General features: G+C 36.5%; 1 protein-coding gene across 5 annotated transcripts in view; it reads right to left on the reverse strand.

Annotated features, from left to right (window-relative positions):
* ARB2A (ARB2 cotranscriptional regulator A) overlaps positions 1–21677 on the reverse strand; it is a 436918-nt gene that overhangs the window by 27490 nt on the left and 387751 nt on the right. The gene's annotated exons all lie outside the window — the stretch shown is intronic.

Genomic DNA, 21677 nt, shown 5'->3' on the forward strand with positions numbered 1-21677 from the left:
CGGCGGCCCCCGGGGCCCCAGCCCCTCCGGGCCAATCGAGGCGCTGGGCGGGAAGGGCCACTCCCTCTCCCGCCTCGAAACCACCCACTTCCCCAGGCTGGGCGCGCGCGGGGATTGGTTTCCCCTGCGCTCGGAATCCGGCTTTTGCACCCTCCGCAGAGCACCCACGTTTCTTTGCTTCCCAAGAGAAAGAAACAAGTTGGATTTTAGTGTCCTAGGAGCCTACTTTTTTTTTTTTTAAACGGGTTTTAGGGGACAGTCTTAGAAAAGCTAAAAAAAAAAAAAAAATGTTTCAAAGCAGTGACTACTGAAAGAGCATCTAGGCCTCCTATTTTGTCAGGAGGAATTCAACTCACAAAATGCAGGTTGTCAATTTATGGAGTTATTTTATTTTACTACAGCTTCTTTCTGTGGCTTCAATTTAACACTAATGTACAGATTTTTCAAATAAAATCTTCAGTTTTAAGACAGGTAAAAAATAACACTGATGTAGACGTAAGAACAGATGAGGACATGAATCTGTTTTTGACTCCCTGTGAGAGCTTATATCATTTAACTAATAGTTTTATAACGGAACACTTTTTAAATTAAAAAATAAAAATAATAATAACAAAGACTCTCCCGTAGAAATAATGAGTGAATAGATTTTAAACGGTTTAAATCTCTTCCTAGATCACTCAATTATGCAGAGAGACACTGTCTGGAAGTCTCTGGATTCGGGGCCTCTGTCTGATACTTTAACATTGTTAATGATAATTCTTTAGTCTGTAATAGTAGGTCATTGCTATGGTTACTCTACAATGGTGCAACACTTTGCTTTCCCCTTCAGCTATTCGCTGAGACCTGGTAACCACATTTGTTGCCTAGCAACAGTTTTGTGACAGTATCACAATCTGGGAGTTACAACAATAAGGATGCTATGGCTGCCTCGACCAGAGAGCAGAAAGCTATAGTCTGTGCATGTGACTTAGCTGTGGGAGCTGGCCTTACTAGAGAACCCCTCTTTTAACAGGTGCCCTCAGAAGGATGCTCTCTATCCTCCTCTCCTCTGCAGACTGGCCTAATGAACCTGCATTTGGAACAAGATCCAGTACTGAAGTCATATCCTTGAGTTACATCCCCCAACACTACTGTGTTCAGACTAAAACATGAGGTCCTTTTTCTATTTGCTTACTCAGTTTGGGCAAAATTCAATGTTAGTCAGTGGAAGAAAGAGATGAGTGCAGGTTTATCCTGGCAAATCCTAAAGTGCCTGACTGGATTTTGACAAGTCAATAGAATTCTCGGGAAAAAATTATACAAATGCCTGCCTTTATCAATAGATGTGTAAAAATTCAAGTTCTTTAAAAATATATGTAATATCCAGATATTTATTGTTAGTATATAATTTTCACTGACGTATTCAGATAACAGTCTTAAAGACTTCCTTTGAATTTGGAGGCATCTGTATTCTCCAAACACAAAAGAAGTTTGTGAGCAGTTCTAGATAAGCTCAGACATACCTACTTTAAATAATATTGTGTGGGTATATTTAGAAGGGAGCCCAGTTTCTGGATAGGTTTATGAAATGCCCATCCCTGTTTTCTATAGTGCTTGTAACTCCAGTTTCATTTCAATAATAATTACTAATAGCACTTATAATGAAAAAATATTTTAAAGTCAATGGTATTGACTCTTCTCAGATGCATACTACATGGAAACACCCATCCCCAAACACAATAGGAAAAAAAAAAGGTGTTAATCGTCTCTTTTCCTTCTCATTTCCCAGGCTTCCAGGCTCATTTGGCATTTCCTCCATAGTGATCACACTTACACTTCCTAGTATTACCAAGGCTATGATCAATTTCTAAGCTTTCTCAGGGAGCTCTTCTCATAATTCCTCCCACCCCCTGAAAACCAATTCAATGTATGAATCTAGAGGGACCTAAGGAGTCAATGGTCTGAAGCAATTTTAACTTTTATTTTTTTCTTTCCTGGTGACAATCTTTCTGAAGGATGGACAAATTTCCCAGGTGATAAAATCACTACAAAGGCTTTTTAGTTTTAGCTTATGATGACTCTCTGCTTGATTAGTCCTGGGCTGAAAAGACCAAAGTCCCTGAGATAACTGAGGACTTGCACTGGCTCTCAATATTTACCCTTGCAACTTAAGAGTATAAATAATGAGAGTGTGTGCTCTGTCAGAGGAAGGGAAATTGCTAGGAGTAAATTAATAAGCAAGGTGGGTTAGAAACTGAATTATAGAGAATGGAATGGGAGAGGGAGAATCCTCCCTAAACTAAGGAGTGGTAACATAAATATCTTATACAAAAATGGCTTTCTTTTCTAAATTACTGAAAGTAGATTTTTAATAATTTTAAAACAGCATTTGGAAGGTAGTTGCATGTCCATCTGGGGCTGCGTATACACATTTCAAGAACATGTTTGGAGACCATTTTTGAAAACTCGGGGCCAAAGTTCAATGAAAATATTCACAAATTAATATGACTATCCGCCCATAGCAATGATAAGAGAATGGAAACATTTGACAGCAGCTTTCGAATACTTAAAAGATATACAACTTTAGGGGAATTTCTTCCATCAGGATGGAAACACTAGGCCATTACATTATCTATTCATAAAATGATATAAAAGGGGAAAGTTTAGGCTAACTAAAAAAGCAGCCATTTATTAATAACCTGCAATTATGTGTAGGTAACATGGAAACTAGTCCATTTAGCACTAACTATGTTTTTGTATTTGAAGGAGATAAACATGGTTTTATAGTCAGGACCTGGTCTTTCCTCTGCCACAACTTTACCCTTATCAAAAGCTCCTCTTCTTAGGGACTGTGATCTTTTTTCTACTTTTCAAACCCCCATTTCCCTAATCTAAGTTGTTTCCACAATGTAGGAAATAAAGGGTTTTCCCAGGTTAATTATCTGCCATGTTCTCAGGGAATGATTTTTGTATCCTCTTGGATTGGCAGGCTTGTTCTTACTGGATAATTCACCTTTGGGGCAAAATAAATGTGCACGATCTCAGTTCTTTATTACAAAAAATTGCCTTTGCTCAGTCATAATCAGTGGTTCTTAATGGGCATGGTAGTGGCCTCTGGAGCATTTTGGAAATTTGTAGGAAAGTTTCTGGAAGTCGGGACAATTGGGAGGAGCTATTGGCATTTAGTGGGAGAAGGCCAGGGAGGTGGACATCCTTCAATTTGCAGGGCATTACAGCACATGAAGAACTGTTCTGCATTACACATGGTTTTCAAATGTTTCACCAGCTACTCATGTAGTTGAAAAACCTGTTTATGATTATATGGGCTTAGAATTTAGATCTGTTTAACAAGTAATCTCACAGTACTTTTGGCATGATTTTAATACACACGGAATTTTCCAGGAATCCAGCTACCATGTAAACTGAAGGAATTTTGTACTTTATGTTGTTCAGAATATTACCAAGAATGGACTGCCATATGAGAAAATCTCATCACTGATGGCCTTGTTGCCCACAGTACTTGAGCCACCAATAAGCACACCTGCACCAGCCTGCATTTGTAGATGTGGAATTCCTGGTGATTCTATACACAGCACCCATGCAGATTTTCCTGAGCACTTTAAATATTGATATATATATTACTCTTACTATGAGTTATTTTTCTTTTATTTCCTTCATATGTTAACTAGAGGAATACAATAGTTAGCAATCTTGTAAGTAGGTGAATTATGTTATCTCTAGAATTTATTTCAGGATAGTAAAAGCACGGTGTAATATTTATTTTTTATTAAAAAAATTTTATTTATTTATTTGGCTGTGCTGAGTCTTAGTTGCGGCATGTGGGATCTAGTTCCCTGACCAGGGATTGAACTAGGACCCCCTGCATTGGGAACACGGAGTCTTAGCCACTGGACCACCAGGGAAGTCCAATATTTATTAAAATAGTATGTTTTTAGATGATAAGGGTTAGCTTAAATAAAAATGAATAGTTAATTCTTTTTTATTACATTAGAGATTAATTTATCTATAATCTGAACCCTACTTATAGCTAGCTCTTTTATCCTTATACAGAGTAGAAATGCCTTTTACTTCTCTTAATTAATGTTTCTTCCACAAATTTCTGGAAGAATAACGGACCCAACTTCCCTTCTGACTACAGTCATATTAAACAGATCACATCAACAATAAATGTCACTACTATAAAAACTATTTAATTTATAAGGAAATTCTGTTTCATAGATTAAAAATAATCGTGGTTGGAGAAGATCTTGGCATTTTTGTCAACGATGTTATTCACTGTGAAATAACCAAAAGGTAGTGGACAGGGGATCTTCCAATTAAAATACTACACTGAATATTTATTCTTTATCTATCAATTGTTTTTAAAAATGAACTACAGCAAATTTCAAAGAGGTAGTGATAGCACAAATGTTCAAAAAGATTAGAAACTTTAAGTATAAAGGATGAAACTATAAATCATATGAGGAAGATCAAATTGCTAAAATGTGTCATATGTTTTCCCAAAAGACTATATATTTAAGAAAAAGTGTCTTGTAATGGAACTGAGAAAGAAGGAGGCTACATTTATGTAACAGCGTTTACAAATTAAACAAAAAATGGTTGGAAATAGCACTGACAGCAGAATGCTCAAAGAATAGGATAAGAGAGAAGAAAACATTGCTATATCTTCTGTCTTGTCTATTCCCCTTACTTCTTCCTGTGATGACTTTAATCCAAGTGTTTCTTACAAGTCTGCCTTGTCCACACTCCTCTTCACTTGATCTTAGTGCTTGGATTTTTTTTTTTTTTTGGCAAAAACTATGCCAAAATATGCTACTGAGTTAGCAGCCAAAACCCTGATGTTTACTTTGGTAGATGTAGACTGCTCTGAAGCTGTACCTCATTTTCTACAGTAGATGTCTTAAAAAGTTGTACGTAAATATAATTTCTGTAAATAGAATATTTTTAAAGGAAGAAGTGGGTTATCTACTTCTTTAAAGAATCTTTTAATAAAGTGAAGAATTCTCTGGGAAAGCAAATAATCATTCTTCAAATGATATTACACATACACAATCAGATTTTCCAGAGGTAACGCTTACTACTATAATATGATGGACAGTCTGAGTAAGGGCTCACTGAAAAGATAATTTAGAAGTATTTCTTGGTCAGCCACTCACTATTCTAATGATTGCTGGTCACCTTATTTTACATGGTCCTAGACCAAAAGGTCATGGAATAATTTCAACAATCTATGCATAATTTACATGTTAGGGTCTGGTTTAGAATAGGGGATATAACTGTTCACAAAGTCACCTTTGAATATGAAATATCATTTTAAAATCTTTATTTCAGGGGGAAAAACTAGTGTGGGCCCCCACCCTCTCACTGACACCCCCCTCCCCTGGAAAAGAATTTGTTTTTAAAGAAAAAGGTAATGAGTAAATTTTATACGTTTCCTATGATAAAGGGGGAAAGAAAAAAACCTAGAAAGATATGAAACACATTAACAGGATAACATATCTATGATACTTTCAAACTGACAAGGCTTGATTTTAAAAATTGATCTTTAACAAGAAAAAGAAATATGGGCAATTAGGAAGTAATGAAGACCCTGTCAATATAGCTATGTTGAGAATAACAGGTAAGGGAATTCTTGAGAAAATCTAATATATAAAAATCAGGAGGTCTGTAATATGCATTATTGAGTCCCAGTGGGATTAACTAATGAACTTATGAGCTCACCAGCAGTTATTTTTAGAAAGATATAAAGAATTAGGGAAATACTAGAGCACAGAAAAATAATGTGCCTTCTAAAAAGAAAGAAAATATATATTACTACTAAAATTCATTTAAAAATGAATTCTAGAGCTTCTAAGAAGAACACCATTAAAAAAGAATACATTTACCAATATTTGAACAGAGAAGGGGTCCTAATGGAGACTCTCCTAGTTAGAAGGCACCAGTGTGAGTGAGACTCCGTCACACGGCGGGAGGTGAGGATGGGGGTTTCGGGGGCGGGGAGGATAGTAAACGAAGTGGGTTGTTCGCTGAGGGAGACTCCAGGAGCAGCTCAGTAAACGTGCTGCCTGGCCTGGTTAAACCACCTGTGTAAGATACAAGCAAGTCTCTTTCCATTGCTAACACTGCTGCAAATCTGTAAAGCCGAGATTGTGTTGAGACCCTAAAGGCAAGTCGTCGAGCTTGACCAGAGATAGGAGGCTGAAACAAAGACATAAAAGCAGTGGTAGAAACTTCTGCATCACGGGCAGTTTCTGGGAAAGCCTGTCTTTTCCTCCAGCTTCTTTTCTATATCTCTCATCTATGAAAGGGGAGTGGGGCGGTTTGGGGCACTGGGCAGCTTAAGACTCAAGGAGACAACTTTGGGAAGTAAACTTATTCTTAGGCAGAGTAGAGAGCCTGCAGTAGCTGTGGGTCTCTGACACTGAACCCGGCAGACCTCTCTAATAAACCTCTCCTAACCAATAAAAAATGGACACATTGTAATTGCTTGAATTGCCTTTCAAACCCAGAGAGCTGGCAGCAGAAGTGTTTTCTTTGGTTTTAATTCTTGTCTCACATACTTCTCTTAGTGTTGTCACAAAGCCTGGCCTCCAGGGATACTGTTTCCCTTTAAAATTTGAGCCCAGGTGCGGGCAAAAGTTCTCTTTTTCCTTTCCCTTCGTCATTTTCAAAAGTAACTTTGACAAAGGATGGTAAGAGCACAGGGCTCTACACAAGGAATGCAAAGAATCATAAAATAGTTATTTCCATAAGTAAAGGTTTCTGATCCCATTATTCCCAACACAATCAGTGAAGAGCTTTACTGGGCCCCATTCTAAAATAACACTGTCCGAGAGGGCTGGTGCAGCTTTCTAGATAGTTTGTCACGCTTCCCTTTTCTTCCAGATTCTCTGTGTTCCTAGCTAGGTACCTATGGCTTATGGCTGCCATAAGCTTATGACTTCGTGTGTGTGTGTGTGTGTGTGTGTGTGTGTGTGTGTGTGTGTGTGTGTAAGAGAGAGGTGGGGAGGAAGGGAGAGAGAGAATGAGAAAGACAGAGAGAGGGAGGGGTGAGATAGAATGGAATGCAAAATACTTTCCTTATTTCAAAACAAAACAAAATCATTTGCTACTTCAAATATCTGAATCGTCTGTGGTCCTCCTCGCTCAATTGTGGATTCTATTCTAAAGGAAATATTTTGTGGGCAGTTTTTCCAGAGGTCCTGTGAGTGATTAATTTATACATTCATACATGTATTTATTGTATGCCAGGCACTATTTCTTTGGGCTGGGGATGTGGTGGTGAGCAAGCTGTATAAAAACTCTGCTCCTTGTAGCATATGTGCTAGTGGGGATGACAGGCAACAAACAGGTAAACCGATGAACATGATGATTTCAGAGAGTCAGAAGCACTGTGAAAAAAACACAGTAGAGGGATGTGAAGAGAATGAAGAGGAGAAGAGATGGTCGTCAGTTTAGACTGGGTGGATGCTTCTGACCTGAGACCAGAGTGGAAAGAGGGAGCCAGGTGAAGGTCTGGAGAGGGTGCTGCAGGCAGAGTTCTGGAAGAACAAGGAGAGGGAGGGGGTCTGAGGAGCAAAGAGCTGGTCATAGTCAAGGAACAGGAAAGCACCTGGAGCATGGAGGGTGAGGGGGAAAGTGGGAGATGATTCAGAGAGGTGGGCAGCCTCCCAGCCATGTGAGGTCTCTCAGGGCACAGTGAAAGGTTTTAATTTTATTCCAAGCACAATGGAAGAGCTGTCTGCAGAGTTTCAGTGAAGAAGGAATATAATCTGACTTGCATTTAAAGAGTACACTGGTTGGTAAATGGTGAATGGATTATGGGGAGTTGGAATGATGGATTTAACCCTCCCTGATTGCATTTATCAACTCCTCCCACCTCTAGATCATTCTCTGGGGCTCATTCTTCTCCTGCACACTTCAGAGTGTAAAACCCACCTACTGCTGGTTCACATAAAGTGAGTAATAGTAGTAGGCAATAGCGATATGCAGTAAGAAAGACAGCCTAATAAAATAATATTTCTAAGTAGTAAATTAAAAAATGGACTTGAACTAGAAGCAGGATTTTCCTAATAATTCTGCTCTTGTTATATGTGCTGAAACCTCTGGGTTCTCGCCCTTAGGACGGGTGTGTGTGATGGGAAGGTACTAGGATGGGGACTGTGCTGTCAGCGTTCCATTTCTGCAAGCCGTCCAGAGGTAACTGGTGGACTTACTCTCTAGGCAGGCCTTTCCACTGTCTTCATTTCTATAAATAGACAAACTATTCTCTTTGCTTCTCCAGCTCAAAGCCTCTCAGTCATCCTTGACTTTTGTTTTCGCTTGTTTGCCGACTCCTGATCCAATCAGTTACCAAATCCCGACAACTGCACCTCAGCAAAGGTTTTCCAGTCTCTTTTTTGCTTTCCATTCCCCTGTCACCACTCTAGATTTAATGACCTACCATTTAGAATCCAGAAACTTCCTGCTAACTTGTTTCATTGCCTTCAACCTCTTCTCTTCTATCTCGTACTCTGCCACCAGACAAAAATCCTAAGTATCATTTGCGTCATAGACCTCTTTCTCTGCTCAAACATATCCAATGGTCTCCATAATCTTTCAAATTAAGTAGAAATTCCTCCATGTGGTTTAAAGCCCTCCATTCCCTGCATCTAGCCTTCTTTTCTGGGTTTAATCCCTCAACTGTTCTTCTATAAGTATCCCCTATTCTCCCAGGCCCAGGTCAATTGACAATTTTTAAACCTTTCCAAAATCTCAGGGTCTGGGCATCTGTGACTCTGGTGATTCTGAAGTCCAGTCAGAGAAGAGATTGATTACCACTGTAAAGTTTTTGAAGGCAGAGGTCAAACTTTACTAATCTTCAACAGAGATGGATAAATGTACCCTATGTTGAAGTGCATGCTAGCTTTTAGAGTTAAGAAATAAATTCCTCTAAAATGGGAATATAATAACAGTTGGATTCTCTATAACTGAAACTGAAGGAAGTAGAGTGTTTTTCTTGCTCTCTCCAACGAACTGATGAGGTAGATGCAGGTGATCCACAGTCCATTAGCAACTAGGTGATAAGCACTGACAAATACTCAAAGTATCTTCCAGATATGTTTAGCTAAAATGCTGTGCTTATCTAGTAAATACAATTTAGTAGCATCAAGATGTTTAGGAGAGTGTCAGAACTGAGAACTCTCAGACAGTCAAACTTTAACTGTTCAAGAGCTTGTATTCCCAAAATGCAGTTCAGATACTTGGTTCAAATTTAGATGCAGATAGAAACATATCAAATATAAGATAGCAAAGACGTGGAAAGGACCCGAGATAAAATTTCATCTAATGGTTTCATTTCACAAGTGAGAAATCTGAAGTCCAGAGCGGCTGTGATAGGCCACAGCTACACAGACATTTTGCTGAAATATAATTAATATTTATAAATTGGTTAATAAGCATTATAATACTAAAAATTTTCAGAAGATATATGTCTAATTGCTTTAAGATTCAGTTCAGGGACTTCCCTGGTGGCGCAGTGGTTAAGAATCCACCTGCCAATGCAGGGGACACGAGTTCGAGCCCTGGTCCGGGAAGACCCCACGTGCCGTGGAGCAACTAAGGCTGTGTGCCTAGAGCCCGTGCTCCACAACAAGAGAAGCCACTGCAATGAGAAGCCTGCGTGCCACAACGAAGAGTAGCCCCTGCTCGCTGCAACTAGAGAAAGCCCGCGTGCAGCAACAGAGACCCAACGCAGCCAAAAAACAACAACAACAAAAAAGATTCAGTTCAGTATTTACTTCCTCTAATAAGCTTTCTTTGATTAACTTTACCCCATATTAACTACTTCCTTTCTTCATACTTCAGTATTTTGTATATAGTGTATACTATATTATCATATACTTGCTTTGCTTAACTAGTCATTTCATGTATGAAAGATACCTTGTCTTATCTCCAAATCTTTTGGGGGTAATGCCTCAAAACTTTTTATTCCAGAAATCATAGCTGAGGCTTAATAGATGTTTGTTGTATAAAAAACTGTCCAGAACAGAATTCACCAGAAAACTGATGCTTATTGAATGCTATTAAGATATAATAAAACATAGATTCATAGACGTTTTCTATGGTTTTTGCACTATTTTGATGATGGTTCCCATTTTGAAATAAAGGAAATGGAAGCATACAGAAGATCACAGCAGTAAGAACTTGTGAATTTACAAAGCAAAGTGCTACTGTTGTTCTGAATACACAGGTGAATCATATGAACCTCTGTATCCACAGCATCATTTTATATTGCTTTGTCAGACTTTCAAAAGCACAGACCTTTGCTGTGCAGCTAATAGAAGGAGGAAGTGGAGGAAGGACAAGGTGGTAAAGCAGCCATTATAGATTGCCCCAATCACTTAATGATTTGGAATCGTACTAAAGCCTCTATAGGCCAATTCAGGGAGAACTGATATATTTACAATGCTCAATCTTGTAATCAATGAATGTGATATATCTTACCATTTATTTAGATCATCTTTAATATCTCAATGAAGTTTTACCACTTTCTCCATAGAGGATTTGCACTTCATTTTCTGGATTCATTCATTTATAATTACACTTTTTATTTTGAGAAAATTTTAAATTCATATGCAGTTGTAAGAAATAACACAAATGGATTCTGTGTCCCTTTTATGATTCTCCTCAACAGGAACACCTTGTAAAACCATAGTACAATGACAACCAGGATATTAACATGCTACAGTTAAGGTACAGAACATTTCCATCACCACAAAGATCACTCATGTTTCCCTTCCAGCCCCTCCTTAACTCCTGGCAACCACTAATCTGTTCTTCATTTCTATAACTTGGTCATTTGAAGAATGTTATATAAATGGAATCATACAGTATATAATCTCATGGGATTGGCTTTTTTTCATTCAGCTTAATTCTCTGGAGATATATCCAGGTTTCTGTGTGAATCAATATTTTGTTCCCTTTTATTGCTGAGTAGTGTTCCATGATATGGATGTACCACAGTTTAATCATTCCCTTCTCAAAGGATATCTGGGCTGTTTTCAGTTTCTTGGCTATTATAAATAAAGCTGCTCTAAACATTCATGTACAAATTTTTGTGTGAAATAATCTTCATTTTTCTGCAACTGTCTAGAAGACTCACAGGGTGAAATATTTCAGTATTGCTCAAGGAATTAAATTTTCCTCTCTGGAATTAAACTTACTTATGGGTTTGTAAATAGTTGCAGTCCTGGGGTATGAGATATTGCAATGGATGCAAAGTTATTTCACAAATAACTTTAAAGTGTTACAAAACTTGGCAAGTACATATTATTCCCACGTCTTTGCTTTGTATACTGGTTCTAAGCAACATTTTAAAGTTAATTATAGGGCCATAAAGGTCTCTTTTTTCCCCAAGCATTTTAAAATCATTGTGAGAATTATTACTTGGATCTTGTTAAAGTAGCAATGGATGGGAATTACATCCCAAAGAATCTCAACTATATCCTTTGGGCATTACTGAAAGTGAATGGCATCTATTATTTTATTTCTATTCCAGAGAGAAAATTTAAAAAGTCACACTGATGGGAAAGCCTGTGAATCCACTTATAAGGTTAACTAAGGTGGAGGATTAATCTGCACAGTGAAAAAGGAAGATGTTGGTTACTGAAAATAAGATGCCTTCAATTAGTCAGATTTCAATGTTTGGGGGAGCAACAATTTATATCTATTAACAGAATCATAAATTGTCAAAAACTTTCCTACAAAAAGGTAAACGAAGGAAGACCTATATTATCAAGACAAAAGTACTTTAGGAATCCTAATAATAAAGAATGCTATAACCTATTTACTAGAAAACATATATTTATAAAATGTAAAAAAAATGGGGCTAAAAATTATATCTCTAATAGTGAAAACTTCAATAATATCATATTAAGTAAAAATATAGTAGTAGAGTTACATTTGCTTGTTTAATAGTTATTTATTCATATCATTCATTGAAAAAAGCATTTAAGATGACATATATACCTTATAGTAGGATAAAAGAGAAATAAGAGTAAAAGGAGTAGAGAAATAGCATAAAGGCAGGGATAGGGTAAGATTAAAACATAAGGACAATGAATACAAAAACCTGTACAACTGCCAGATGATGGCCGAAAATTTGACTGAGCTTTCTATTGACAAACACAAAGAGGCCAACACAGTTGATTATGATTCACTGCATCTAGGTGGTAAAAGCAAACCGGTTGTGGAAAACAGTTGTTTTTAAAAATTGTGTCCTTAATGCAGACTTATGACACATTACTAAAGAGCAACTTGGGAGAAGTAACTAAGAGGACATCAATATAATGTGTTTCAGGTGACCTGATAGTCTGTGATATGCTGGCTTGCTCAAGACATAAAATTAAGCACATCTAAAGGAATGGATGGTCTGTATCTCCTTTAGACAATCATATTTTTAAAAAAACAGTTGTACTATTGCATTATTTAGATAATTTATCTACCTACCTATCTATCTATCTATCTATCTATCTATCTATCTATCTATCTATCTATCTCATCTATCTATCCCACAACTATAGACTGAACCTTTTAAAATATTCAGGAAAGTTCATAATTACCTCCTGTTGATCAAAGGAGAATGAGATTGGAACATATGAATGGTCCAACAAAAAAATTGCCCAAACTGGAAAGCACTTTTCTTCCTGATTGGTAACCAGTATACGGTGAGCAAGAAAGAATACAAACATTAAATGCATTTTTCTATTTAATTTTTGGAGGCTTTCCTTTCTTCTCTTCATTCCCTCATTAATTTCATCTTTTAAAGCCAGATGAAAACCTGTTGTAAGATCCAAGTTTCCTTGCTTTGTTTTTAAAGGTGGGCACTAAACACAGAAATTTTGCACAGTAGTCATGTCCCCAAATAAAATGATGACCCATGCCACAGTGATCTGATATGGAAGCAGTTAATGCAATACAGAAAATAACTATTAATGTCACAAGTTAGCATGATACTTCTACAAAATCTGCATATTCTTTCTTTATATCCATATCATTATCTTTTTTGCTAATACGGGCACCTTGAACGTGTCCTGAATGTGGGAAGATGAGTATTTGTTCTCAGCTGACTAAAGATACCAATCTTCCATAAGCCACGAATACAAACCTATTGGAGACTTCAAGGTCAATCCTTCTTACTTTAGATAGCCAATCAATAGGTCATTTCCTAAACATGAGGTTTCTGTGTAAGCACTCCAGATCAGTATTTTTAAAAAGAAGAACACTTACTTTTCCAACACAGCACAAGAAACTTGTTGTAGACTTTGACACAGAAAGCAACATTTTCACTTTTATATAACTCACATCTCTTCCTGACATGAAAGAACAGCCAAAAAGATAAGGGGCAGCATGGGTCTCTGTAAAATATGTGAATTGTAAAAATCTTGTTTCCTATCTTTAAAAGTGAAATAGAGAAAATGTTAAAAATCTTGGATGATGCAACCCCAAGACACTGAATGTAGCATCTAACATAATTTTTAGATAACATGGTTTGAAATTTTGGTAACAATTTTGGCTTGAATTTTAAACTATTTTATATATGCAAGTCAAACATTACATTTACTTTATAACTGATGATATTGCACACTTATTTCAGAATTGCATTTGACCAAAATATAACAGTTCAAGACTTATGACCAGAGAGGAAATATCTAACTTATTCAGAAAAGTGAATCTCTTACAAACTAATAATAGAAGAAAGCAGTTCCAAAAAAAAGAATTTCATTAGAAAGTGAGTTTCAATACTCATAACTCTGGACTTGAAGCTACTTTCTCATACCACATAGTTCAGAGCAGCCTCGTGGACAGCCATTCTAGTGCATAATTATATATTTAAAAAGACTATTATTGTACTTAAATTTTCTAATAAGACAAAGAAGATGTATCACTATGAAGTCTCAGTAACTCTTCAGTTTAAAAAATTACCTCTAAAAGAGACTGGAATAATCTCACAAGGCAAATTAAAAATTTCAGATTAAAACTATGTTAGATTTTCACAAGTGGACAAATAAGAATCTCCACATCCTTTAATCTATATAGCCATAGTCACTCTTGTGTTATTCAATAACCTATCATGCCAAAAAAAGAAGAAAAGAAAAAAAGAAAAAAGGTAAAGAAAAGGAAAAAGTCCTGACTTTTTAAGGAGGTCTCTGGTGAAACGTTTTAAGTGCTGAAGTTTTAGGCCTCAGAGCAAGATTCTACAAATTTAACACCCCTGGAAATACTGACAGATACTTAATTACAGTGTTACATATGGTGGCAAAACATACACAATGTGAGTGGATATTTTTATGAACAATTATAATTTAAAACAACTTTGGAAATAAAATGCATTTGTAACTATGTCATTCTTAATAAAACTGTTGTTTAGTCAGTACTTTTTTTTTTTTTTTTTTTGTGGTATGCGGGCCTCTCACTGTTGTGGCCTCTCCCGTTGCGGAGCACAGGCTCTGGACGCGCAGGCTCAGCAGCCATGGCTCACGGGCCCAGCCACTCCGCGGCATGTGGGATCTTCCCGGACCGGGGCACGAACCCGTGTCCCCTGCATCGGCAGGCGGACTCTCAACCACTGCGCCACCAGGGAAGCCCTAGTCAGTACTTTTTCTATATTTCTTCGTACCTAAGGGTCATCACACTTATTGTAAGTAGATGCAAACATGAAGTTTTCTTTTGGCTAGTAGGTCAAGTTCCAAAACTTCTTAAAAAAAATCATAAAATTTAGTGATAAATCATGTATAGTGATGTGATTCTAATGTTTCAGATTGAGATATGGAAAAAACTGATTTGAATGTATTCTAAGAAAATAAACTCAGAAGTATTAAAAATAAAATTCATTTAAAAAATAACTTCAAATTTACAAGGAAGTTGCAAAAACAATGCAGTTAAATCCTGAATATCTTTTACGCAGATTACCAGTTTTTAAAAACATTTGTTATGTTTGTTTTATCATTTACTCTTTCACTTTGTGTACATAAACATATACATATATACACATATTATTTTTTTCTGAACTATGTGAGTAGGTTACAAACATCACACCCTTTAGAATATATTTCCAAATTCTCTTATGTAACTACACTAATCAAATTCAGAAGATTTTACACTTTTAAGATACTTTTTACCTTACTATTTATATGCCAATTTGGTCAGTTGTCCTTATGGCATTTTTACTTTCCAATACAAAATCTAATCCAGAGACTTCCCTGGAGGTCCAGTGGCTAAGACTACATGCTTCCAATGCAGGGGGTGCAGGTTCAATCCCTGGTCGGAGAACTAAGATCCCACATGCCTAAGATTCCACATGCTGCATGGGGCAGCCAAAAAAATGACAATTAGAAAATAAAATTCAATCCAGGATCACGTAGCAAAAACTATTAAGATTTCATAATTATTTCTTTTTATTTTCATCCATTTCTGCAGACATTTAAAAGATAATTTTATTTAGTATCTTTTGTAAGGTAGTTTTATTTGGTTTCATCTTCAGGTTGAAACTTCAGAATGACAACACTAATTCTAACACTAAGTTCTATGACATTTTTAATGAACAATTTTAGTAAAAACATAAGAAAATGATCAAAATATTCCTGTTTAAGCTTACATATTTATCAGTAAGTAACAAATATCTATTTGATTTTATTTTTAAAAGAAGTCTGCAATCTAGGAAAGAAGAAAATTCCTGGCTATCTCAATGTGTGCCTTCCTGCCACTTTCGCATTAGGCCTTGGAAGGTAATCTGAATTAAAATTAAAATCAGTCAAATTCTCAATTTGCTAGGAGATTTAGTAAAAGATTTGATGAAGAGGAGATTGAAATCAGTGACAAAAGTGAAGTTTCTAAAATATTTGAGGCTTATATTTAACTATGATAATTTTCTTCCATACCCATTAGAAAATGTAGAATTAACTGCATACATTGTTGCTGATGGCTTAGAAATAGTTTGTGCAGCTGAACTGAGGGACTTAAAATTTAAGATCTATTTCTGGCTAGTCTATCAATATGCATGAAATTCTGGGTAAGCCGTTTAACTTTGATTTGTCTCAATTTATTCCTAAAAGCAGAAGGAGTATTGTTTACCATACAGATAGACTACTAGGATTTTATTAGACAGTTAACCTAGCGAAATAATACGAAATGCATTGAAGAAACACAAGTACATCTAATTATAAAGAGTCATCATAAACAAAAAATTTGCCTAGAAGAGCAAAGAAAGAACGTAATGTTCAACCTATGGTTGTTGTAGAGAAAAAGAAGAAAATACAGATAAATTAAAAGAAAAAAATTACATTCCAGTGCAATTGCATTTAATAAAATACTACACTGAAGGTTCTTGTTCTGATAATCAGGTAACCTTCCCACTGGTAGCAATAATAAACTCTGTACAAAATATAACATACAGCTATTTGATAGCATTCAGAAGCAGGTATGAACTGCAGGAGATTAAACCCTTCAAAAAAGGGATCTGCAATGGGTGGCTCTTCACTTGAGAGAATTCTCCTTTTTACATGGTGCAAGGTGGCTAGAACCCAAGCAAAAGGCTGTAATTATTGGCTTGAAGTGTCAAAAAAGATGGAGTTCAGGGATGCCAGAACAGCTGGAAACTAGGAAGGAAAATTCCTGAAAAAAAGTAGCCAACCACAGAGGGGGAAATTTCCAAATATGTGTAAATTCCTTTCAAGTTTTTAGATGAATTTTGAACTATGTTTGCATAAAGAAGACTCCAGGGAGTTAGAAGATGGCTACAGCTGGAAAGCTGAAAAAGCTGAGCAGAGATTTAAGCTGCTGCCCACCATGGGAGAGACAGTTTTTAGAGTCTGAGTCTTGTCAAATTATAAAGGCTGGATAAACACCATGGGCTTTCCACTGAAACCCAGAAGGGCTATTCCTTAGATGTAAAGATGATGTCCCAGGTCTAAGGGTTCACCCTAAAAATAAGGGCAAAACTCACCATAATGAAGTCTAAAACCAAGTCTGAACAAGTTCAAGGTCACCTACCAGTCATTTAAACACCCACTACAAGAAAAGCCAGAAGATTAAGACAGAATCCAGAGACAACTATTCATCATCCACAATATCTAACAGATAATAACTTACTAGATACACAAAGAAATAGGAAAATGTGATCCAAAGAAGGAGGAAAAAAAGAAAACAATAGAAACAAACTTAAAGGTGACCTAGATGTTAGAATTAGCAAACTAAGACTTTAAAGCAACTATTATAAATATGTCCAAGGACTTAAAGAGAAGGCCATATTGAGTGAAAGATAGAGTGGTTGAGCAGACAAACTGAAACCTTAAAAAAGGACCAAGTGGAAAAACTAGAACTGTAAAGTATAATATCTGAAAGGAAAATTCACTGGATGTACTTAATTGCCAACTGGAGAAGGCAGAAAAAAGCTCTAGTGAACTTGAAAACTGATCAATAGAAATCAACCAAGTTAAAAAAATAGAGAGAAGACTGGGAAAAATATGAACAAAACTTAAGTGACCTGTGAGACAATATAAGACCATTTAATTTATATGTAATTGGAGCCCCAGAGGGGGGAAAAAAAGAGAGTAGGGCAGCAAAAATATTTGTATAAGTAATATCCATGAATCCCAAATTTGGTGAAAACATTAACTTATGTATCAAAGAAGTCCAGTAAATGTTGAACAGGATAAATACAAAGAAAAGCACATTAGGCACATCATAGTAAGACCACTAAAACCCAGAGACAAAGAAAAAACTTGAAAGTAGCCAGGGAAAAAAGGACATAATACATACAGCAGAACAATGATACATATGACAGCCACCTTCTCATCAGAAACAGTGGAAGCAGGGGCTTCCCTGGTGATGCAGTGATTAAGAATCCGCCTGTCAATGCAGGGGTCACGGGTTCGAGCCCTGGTCTGGGAAGATCCCACACGCTGCTGGAGCAACTAAGCCCGTGTGCCACAACTACTGAGCCTGCACCCTAGAGCCTGCGAGCCACAACTACTGAGTCTGCGTGCCACAACGACTGAAGCCCGCACGCTTAGAGCCCATGCTCCGCAACAAAAGAAGCCACGACAGTGAGAAGCCTGTGCACCACAGTGAAAAGTAGCCCCCACTCACCGCAACTAGAGAAAGCTCACATGCAGCAACAAAGGCCCAACACAGCAAAAAAAAAAAAAAGAATAAATAAAATAATTTATTTTAATAAATAAAATAATTTTAAAAAGACAATAAAATGATAACTTAAAAAAAAGGGAACCCCCCCCATCAACCCAGAACTCGACTTCCAATCAGAAAATATGCCTTTTAAAAAATTAAGGTGGGGACTTCCCTGGCGGTGCAGTGGTTAAGAATCCGCCTGCCAATGCAGGGGACATGGGTTCAAGCCCTGGTCCGGGATGATCTCACATGCCGCGGAGCAACTAAGCCCGTGCGCCACAACTACTGAGCCTGTGCTCTAGAGCCCGTGCTCTGCAACAAGAGAAGCCACAACAATGAGAAGCCTGTGCACCACAACAAAGAGTAGCCCCCGCTCAACGCAACTAGAGAAAGTCCGTGCGCAGCAACGAAGACCAATGCAACCAAAAAAAAAAAAAGAATTAAGGTGAAATAAAGACATTGTCAGATGTCAGAAACTGAGAGAATCTGTTGTCAGCAGACCTGCACTGGGAGACATGCCAGAGGAAGTTCTTTAGGCTGAAGGGAAATGACACCAGATGAAACTTGAGTCTATGAGAAGAAATGCCCAATGGTAAACATAAGGGCAAAAAAAAAAGACCATTTTTTCTTCTGTTAATTAAAAACAAACAAACAAAACAACTGAATCTTTAATGCAAAAATTTTAACAATGTATTGTGTAGTTTTAGTGTATATGGATTTAAGATATATGACAACAGTAACATAAAGAACAGACAAATAAATGGAATTATAATGTTGTAAGCACCTTACATTTTGTATGAAATTGTACAATATTAACTCTAAGTAGACTATGATAAGAATGCATAGATCAACCCTCAATCCCCACAGCAGCCATTAAAAAATAATACAAAAAGTCATACTAAAATGACTTTAGAGAAATTTAAAAAAATACCCTCAAAAGAAGGTAGAAAAGGAGAAAGAGAAAACCAAAAAACCTGGATGAACAGAAAGCAAATAACACAATCATATTAATAATTACATAAAAGTTAAATGGACTAGTCATGCCAATTAAAATTAAAAAGACTACAACACAAATGTTGGTGAGAATGTGCAGCAACTCACCTAGAACTCTGGTATATTACTCATAGGAGTGTTAAATGGTACAATCACTTTGGAAAACTTTTTGTAGTTTTTAATAAAACATACATATCTACCCCATGTCTCAGCACTCCTGCTACTAACTATTGATCGAACAGAAAACAAATGTCTACAAAAAGGTATGTAGGGCTTCCCTGGTGGCGCAGGGGTTGCGAGTCCGCCTGCCAATGCAGGGGATACGGGTTCGTGCCCCGGTCTGGGAAGATCCCACATGCCGCAGAGCGGCTGGGCCCGTGAGCCATGGCCGCTGAGCCTGCGCGTCCGGAGCCTGTGCTCCGCAATGGGAGAGGCCACGGCAGTGAGAGGCCCGCGTACCGCAAAAAAAAAAAAAAAAAAAAAAAAAAAAAAAGTATGTAAAATAATATTCATAGAAGCTTTATTCATAATAGCCAAAAACTGGATACAGCCCAGACGTCTACCAGAGAATGGATACTTTGATATATTCATACAATGGATATTACTTAGTAATTAAAAAGAATGAACTAGTGATACATGTAACAACTTGGAGGGATCTTGAAAACATTATGTTAGGTGAGAGAAGCCAAACACAAAAGAACAGATGCCCTATATGCCATTTATATAAGTTTAGAACAAGTTAAAAAAAAATCTGTTCTGTGGAAATATAACAGAGGTTGCAGGGGTGAGGTGGGGAGGGCAAGAAAAATTGACTGGAAGGATGTAAGAAGAAAATTTTAGAGGTGACGGAATGTTCTGTATCTTTATAAGGGTAGGGGTTACAATGGATATATACATTTTTCAAAACTCAACAATTTGTACACTGAAGATCTGATCATTTCACTATGTAAAATTTATGTTTAAAAAAGAATTCAAAATAAAATTAAATATATTTCAAAGTATACTTCATACACAAATATAATAATAAAGGTACCACACTTCATATACAAATATAAAAATATTTAATTCGTATCACTGAATAAAACTTATTGCCTGAGGATATATTTTTTCATCTTTGTGCAAAATCATTAGCCTACCCAGGGATTAAACCCTCCTGAAAATACTAGCAACTGAGCTAATTGGTCTATACCAGTCCTTGTTCTTCTTCTATAGTCTTCAATGATTTAAAATTTAGGAAAAGAATATGCTTATAATAGTTAGATGGTGTTTGGTAACTCTACCTCAAAAAGATGAACTCATCTAATAAACTGTAGAGACCCCAGTCAAATATTACTGCTAACAAGATTACAGAATCACCTTATTTGCCTTAAGGTGGTAACGTTCTAATTATGTATCCTTGGTGACTCTTTAAGTAAGGAACTTATCATATCAACATAGTGTTGGGTTCAACATTTACAGGAAACAGTTCTGGTCTTTATGAACTTGTCAATGATAAAGACAGTGTAAGAGCACTTTATCATTAAAGGATTTGCAAAGCTTCCAGAGAATGTTAAAAACTATAGTCCCAGAAGGACAGTTCAGTAAAAATTCACCAACCCTTTTTATTACATAGACTACTAATATGAATCATTACATCCCGAGGCAGCAGAACTAATGGGAATATAATAATAATTTAAGCTCTATGACGTTTTAACAAAATACACATTTTAACAAAATACAAACAATGAAGTAACAAAAATAGGCAATGTACATGTTTTCCAAGGATAAAAAGAGACAATGTAATATTTTTTATTTGAGTTGATTCAAAAGTATTTGAAGTTCAAATAAAGTCTGGTACCAAGCTATCCTCACTCAAAAGAAGTTTTAAATGACTCTTAAGTAACTGAAGAATCCTGTCTGACAGAGCTAAATGAATTAACATTCTTCATTTTCCTCCTGGTTTTAGAAGAGGAAGAAATGGGAAGAAATAGTTCTATCATTGGCTTCTCCTCCAAATTGAAATGCTTACTCCATTGGTTTAAAATCACTGATTTAAACTAATTTTTGATAATCAGGATAATAATTTTCAGTACCACAGAATAAATCAACCATCTATTAGGATATAGTTTCTCACATGAAAAAATGATCTGAATTTCTGCCATCTTTTGTTATAGTATCGGTTGCTGTCATAGTTAGGAAAACATTACATGGAAAAATCTTTAGGAAATTGGTTGAACACATTTAGGAAAATTATCACATCAACTGTACATTTACAACTTTACCTATATTTTATGGTGAAGATGGTACACTATGTCTGTTGGTAGAAACTGGCATAATGATTATTGCATTTACTGATTAACTTAATAGTCAACCTTTCCTAAAGTTCATTCCATGGACCTCTCTGGCTTTGTGGGGCATCAACAGCTATTGGTTTAAGGTTCTGTTCAAAGTTTAGGAAGGCTCCTTACAGCAGCCTTTCTCAGAGGCTTCAATGTGCTACTTAATGTGCACTGTGACACAGAGAAGGGAGGATTCCA

The sequence above is a fragment of the Mesoplodon densirostris genome, chromosome 3 (assembly GCF_025265405.1).
Source record: "Mesoplodon densirostris isolate mMesDen1 chromosome 3, mMesDen1 primary haplotype, whole genome shotgun sequence".
Classification (NCBI taxonomy): domain Eukaryota; kingdom Metazoa; phylum Chordata; class Mammalia; order Artiodactyla; family Ziphiidae; genus Mesoplodon; species Mesoplodon densirostris.